This window comes from Crassostrea angulata, chromosome 6 (assembly GCF_025612915.1).
Source record: "Crassostrea angulata isolate pt1a10 chromosome 6, ASM2561291v2, whole genome shotgun sequence".
Taxonomy (NCBI): Eukaryota; Metazoa; Mollusca; class Bivalvia; order Ostreida; family Ostreidae; genus Magallana; species Magallana angulata.
Window position 1 is genome coordinate 513,529 of NC_069116.1, and position 6,600 is coordinate 520,128.

The 6,600-nt window shown below is 30.6% G+C and overlaps 1 long non-coding RNA gene across 1 annotated transcript; it reads right to left on the reverse strand.

The window, feature by feature from the left end:
* Positions 1-1,207: 1,207 nt before the first annotated feature.
* Positions 1,208-2,197, reverse strand: LOC128190741 (uncharacterized). Its single transcript, XR_008244386.1, has 3 exons — positions 2,021-2,197; positions 1,603-1,652; positions 1,208-1,399 (listed from the first exon to the last, which is right to left on the reverse strand). It is a non-coding gene; the product is annotated as an uncharacterized LOC128190741 (long non-coding RNA).
* Positions 2,198-6,600: the final 4,403 nt, after the last annotated feature.

Below are 6,600 nucleotides of genomic sequence, written 5' to 3' on the forward strand. Positions count from 1 at the left end.
TTACTCATTTAGATAAAATCAGAGGAGTATGTGACATGCAATTCAGTTATTTATATGTTATAAGATTTCAAACAGTGTTACGATAGTATTTTCTGAGAGATATAAAAAGCTAGTAATGATAATTAATGTGCATGAACATCTTTTAGCAATTTGATGAATATAATGTGTAAAAAAAATATTAAACAAGTAAACTATCATAAAAGAATTTTCAACACAGCAGAAACATTTAATTTAGCAGTTGTTTATCAACGGGTCAACTAATTTTCAGAAAATCAAATCAGCTGTATATAGTCCTTTAGCCAGTACTATTCTGATTATTAGAAAACCAAATCAGCTGTTTTTTTTTCACAGTCTCACTTTGTTTACTTACAAACAACTGTAGTCAGACTTAATGTAGTGTAAAGCTTAGCATTGTCTGTACAAATGCTATCGACTGATTTGATCGTGACAATTTAACTTTCTGAAGAAAATGAGTAACATTTTAACGGACAGACAAAATACCTATACATGTATATTGTACAGTATAAATGTAAACAATGCAGTCTTGTCTCATGTTTGGAACGAAAAAACACAATACGTTGATCAGAAATTCATCCACTGTATAAATACACAATAAAATAGTTATTTAGTTATCTGGTCCATTGCAAATACATTGATATCTATTCTACATACCTGATAAATCATCAAAAGATTGCTATCATCGGGAACACCAGCTACACATGTTTACATCAAATACAGCGTCTGACGAGCGCTTTTAGGGCGCAGATTCACATCCATATGACATATTTATTATTGAAGTTCTTTGTATATTCTCGTTGTTGTAAATTTATAGATACATCTATGAGTAATTTGTTGTTAAAGGTTTTCCCATGAAGTATTAAATCAACTGTTCATTTTGCTCAAACTGCTGTTTTCAGTATATTTTCCTTATATGGAAATACAGAACCGGGGTATGTATTGTGACGTCATATCTCAGTATGCCTTTATTATCATATCAAAGCGATGTGTAACCTCATCAGTACTGCGTTACATTACTTGTAAATTTACATCATACACTTAAACGATTTACCTATTGATTAAATGAAACTCGAACATTTCTTTACACTGATATCGTTTAAAATGATTTTGAAAGCGTTTACAGATAACAATAAAAAGAGATATTTTATATAAATTCCTAGCATACATAACTTTAGAAAATTACCTGTAACATTATGAGTTTCAGTCAGGTATTGTTTTGATAGTCTCTCTGAGGTTATCGATAGGTTTATTTCAAGACATCCGATAACTGGGTCGCAGCGTTGATTTGATGAACACTGACACTTCTTTCTACATTGTTGTCCAAAATACCCATATGGACAGGTCTGGTTACAGTCGTATCCAAATGATCCTCTTGGACATTCTACACCATTTATCATTAGGAAAGAGAAGGAAAGCTTAGTACTGTTACAATTTCAAATTCAAATGCAAGTTATATTTCGTATTTTTGAATTTAAATAAAAAAATATAATATTTAAAAAATTAACCATTTGATAATTTAAAACAATTTACTAAATGAAAAGAAATCACAAATGCAACATAAAGATAAAGATTGAACAACAATACCAATGCATTTCCCATTTTCTCTGTAAAAATTCAGAGCACAGCTTCCACTGCTATAATATATATAAAATTTCATTTAGACATATCACTCAAATATTCATTTTGGTATAGATTAAGGTAACAAAAATCAAATAATTTCAAAAACTAATTCATTATGAAACAACTTAAAACACGTCATGTTTATTTCGAAATAAGAAATATAAAACACAATATCTAAGCTTCCGACATTCCAACAACTGACACAATGGTGAATACAACGAAAAAAGACTTCATTGTTTTATTTTTTGCATTTTGTATTCATTAATTGAAAACGAACTTTGTGTTCTATAAATTTTTTTTACGGAATACTGATATGAAACACTTGAATGCCTTCAAATCAGAAAATAACATTTAAGACAGAAATGTATTAAAGTCTACAAACCTTTTACATGTACATATCAGAAAACAGCATATTTCGATAACGAGGCACACGAAACAAATATTGCAAAAACGTGTCAAATCAGCGATCCCCATGTCTCAGATATTTCCACTAAAATATATAACGTTGGGGTCTTTCTTTTTTCATAGCCTTTTTTAATTGAACAATGTGTATCACAAGGTCAGGAACCTAAATGTAATGAAAAAGGGAAACACGACCAAAAAAAGATTAATCTGCTCATGAACCAATTGAAAAATGTCAATCATTCGTTGAACTATTTTTTTTGAACTTCAGACACTATTAATGAATTGGAAATATTAATATAGTGCCTGTCATATAATTCTGATATTAATCTACATGTCACAATGTTGCCTTCAACATCAAGTATCTATGCTAAGGCATTCAACATTTTTATTGAAGACTTTTCGTGAAATTATTTCCTAAAAAAATGCTGAGACTACGAAGGCTTGAATTTCTATCCAATATGAGCTAAATGGGTGTGGTTTTCTTGTCCTGTATCAATCTTTATTTTCATCCAAATTGTTATTTAGTTAAAAAATACATTATTTCGATCATTGAAGATCTTGTCAATCGCTGTATCATGATGGGAATTTCTTATGTTGCACTATTTATTTTCGGAGTTCTTGGAGAAGAATGTTGATTCTGTCAGTGATAACTGGATCTCTTCTTAGGTTAATTATTGACATCATCTTCACTAAAACGAGGAGTAGTCGTGGTTATTTTTTATTTTTATTGATTTTGATACATCTAACGGTCGATGGGTTCAAATTGGTTACAAAGCATGTTACTGTGTGTGTAAGTTTCCAGTCTAAGTGTTTGATTAGTAAGGGTTACTCATTTTTCGGACACGTTTCTAAACATTGAACATTTTACTAACTTTAAGAATTTAAAATACAAGAAGAAAGTTTTATATTTTGTATCTTCACAATAAGCTTAAATCTTTTACCAAAAGACGGATTTAGTGTTGTAGAAATTCAATAAGATAAAAAAATTAAAAGTTATTCAGGATTTGTTATTATGATCATGTTTGGACTAAAATGAAAGTGTATTCCTCATTTTTGTATTTCCCTGTACGGGATTTATTTTTATTTTGAAGATTAAATATTTTGTATGTATTGTAAAAAGGGAAAAGGGATATATATTATTTCGCGTTTTCTATAAAGAAAAAAACCCGTATACTCCGTGCCAAGCTTTACAGTGATATGAAACAAAAATGGTCTTGATAAACTATGTAAACTTTAAAAGCGGGTCGCTAGGGTGATTTTAAACAAACATTTTTCTCATCAACGTCAGAAATGCTTCAACAATTGAATTGGATGCCTCTTGCAGATTACTTTGTGTACAGAACAATTATAATTGCTTTCCAAATTATCTAGACATTTTAAATATGGAAATGAAATAAATACAAGATTAAGCCAAAGTAATGCATTATACATTCCAAGGGCAAAGACAGAATATTAAAGAAGATCTTTTACAGTTTACGGCTCGCTTTTATGGAATAATCTATCTCTTTTTTAACATGCCATCCACCTTTAGAATCTTCTAAATATGCTTACCGCAGGGACTTTATTCATTTGGCGTTGCAGTGATAATTACATTTTCATCAAAGATTTATATACTGCATGGCTCTTTTTTTGGCAATTACATGTCGTTTAAATCACATATAATGTTTATTTATTAAACTCTCAGATATACATGTTTTGCATGTTCTAAATATAGTTGCTCTCTGTAAATTCGTTTTCAGGACCACAATGTGAACTAGTTTTGTAAGCTAATTGTGCTATCCTGTATAAATTAAGAACATTATCATTATTATTATTAAATCACTGGTCCATTTTTTGTCAGAACAAAAATACGAGATACAATTAAATAATTAAAATATATAATGTGCTGTAGTTTAAAAGCCTACTACTGTGTAAATGTCTGAAGCTACACAAATCATATGTTTTGATTTTTGTATTAAAGAAAACATTAAGCTCGTTCATAATATATAGTCGTCCCAAACATTTAGATTTTTAATATGTTTTATCATATAAAACGGTTTTTTTTGCATCCAACTATTTTGGCAGTAAAAGGACCTAAACATCTAACAACAAAAGTTTACTACACAGGTCGCTGGCTACAAAGTTGTATTGTCACTGATTGCATCGAATTTCATGCCATTTGACCTTTAAAACGCTTATGTCATTACTGTTCATTTTTATATTTTGTTTAGTAATCTACTTGAAAAAGATAGAATGCATTCTTTTTCTGATGTGTTCTCGGTTCATTAATTACTTTACTCGATTTCAGTCAAAATATCCAAAGTCATTTTGCATTGACAAAATAGGAAAATACTGATTTATTCTATGTTCAATGTGATCGAACATTAGATTTTGCTTGACGTTTTTCATTTCTAACCAGTTTATTATCAATCTGATCTAACTGAAGAACAAAAAACGGTATTGCTTGGAAATTTGCTCGTATCATTTGAACTTCAAACATTTCATAATTAGGAACCAATTATTTTATATTACAATGAGTGATGGAGAAAGCTTCTCAATCTAAATCTTAACACAAAACATTATTTTAGTTAAAAAGTAACTCTTTCAATTTCTTTATTTCATTGTAGTTAATACATTACTAGTAAAAACAACAATGAGAGTAATTTAGTACATGTTATTGAGATTTGTCTGTAAATATTATGCCTTTATTTTCTAGTCTCCTGTTGTATGATTTTCTGAATTGATGATCAATTTTAGCTCTAGTCCTCAAAGACCAAAAAGGCAAAGCCCCTTATAGTGCTCAACATTTCGAAAAGCAAATGCAACCAAATAGTACTAAAGTTTTATAATTCAGCTTCAATCTATCTGAATTGAATTTGTATGAAACATTTTTCTTTTAAACAAAGGGAAACAATCTTTTTTATACTTTTTTTTAACTGTTTGGTGGGTTTTTTTTTAGATTGTCACAGGGCGAAAAACCATCTTTAAGCAAGTCCTTAAAGGTGGCTTAAAGGTGACTTAAAGGAGCTTAAAGGCTATACAACCTTTAAGCCGCCTTTAAGTCACCTTTAAGCAAGTGCTTATAGGTCCTTAATGTCCAAACTTCTTTAAGCTACCTTTAAGCCACCTTTAAGCCACCTTTAAGCATCTTTAAGTGGCATTTACGCTCTCTTTACACTGCCTTTACACTGTCTTTAAGTGGCCTTTAAGTCAATATTGATCAAGCTGAACAATAAAAACATATATTAAATGCAAAAGCTCTTTTATAGGGATGGGAGGGGGTCATCCGAGTGATAATATAATTTTCAAGGAAGGGGGGGGTGTTCCAGGCGGTTTTAATCGTCGCTCCATTAAACACAGATCGCTATAATCAGCACCGCTCCGATGGACACAGATTGCCGTTATAAAATTCTTTATAATTTTTGGGGGGTTTCAACATTCTTGTAGGGATGAGCGCAGTCTCTGTATCTTAATATGTGCATAAAACTAATTAAAGTATGTTTGTTTCCTATTATAAATTAATCGGTGAAAAAAATTTCTCTCTCTCTCTCTCTCTCTGTCTCTCTCTCTCTCTCTCTCAGTTCATCCGGTCATTAAACAAAATAAAGATAATGAACCAAAAATGCATGATTTAATTTGATAATCGGTTTAAGGTTTGTATTTTTTTTTCAATTTTCATTATTTCTAACTCTAGATCTGCTAGATACATGTTAAAGATGAAAAGACTCTCAACTGCCTTTGTTATATCGGGCAGGATATTACTGCTACTTGTTTGTCTAGACATAGTTTTGTTCGTTTGTGTATATCTAATTAGAGTCTATTGTTTGTCCAACTTAAGAAAACCCCTGGAACTAACACAGAATATACAAGATATACACAACAGTTGTGTCGTGTGCCCAGGTGCATGTTTGTGTATATCTAATTAAAGTCTATTGTTTGTCCAACTTAAGAAAACCCCTGGAACTAACACAGAATATACAAGATATACACGACAGGTGTGTCGTGTGCCCAGGTGCACGTCAGGGTTTCTAAAGGCGTTGAATCTTAACGTATGTACGAGTATACGATAAGTCTAGTGAATAAAAGTTAATTTACATTTGTAATTCATTTTCAAAGTATTATTTCCTAGCTCTGGGTTTCAAAAATGTCACGTCTATAAATTAACGATACATGTATGTAAGAGTAAAATCTTGAGGCTAATTAATTAATGTACCGGTGATCATAAAAAGGGGTTGATTATTTAAATATATGTATAAGGGTAAATATGTCAAATATACCCGGCCTGGCACATCATACAATTGTATGTACAAGTCATTTGCAATTGCCACATGCAGTAAATACGTCACCGGTAATTGGTAATTTTGTTTGTTATAAAATTGATAGTTTAAAAATCATGTACATACAATTACATGTAAATATTTAAACATATTGGAACGGCGCCGCGATCATGAAAACCGGGAAATTGCGGGAAATTGAACAAATACCCTAATAGTATCAATGCATTTAATAAAAGAAATGATTTCATTTTCTTTCTTACATTTTTATAGCTATAAATTAGATGAACGTATATCTACTCGG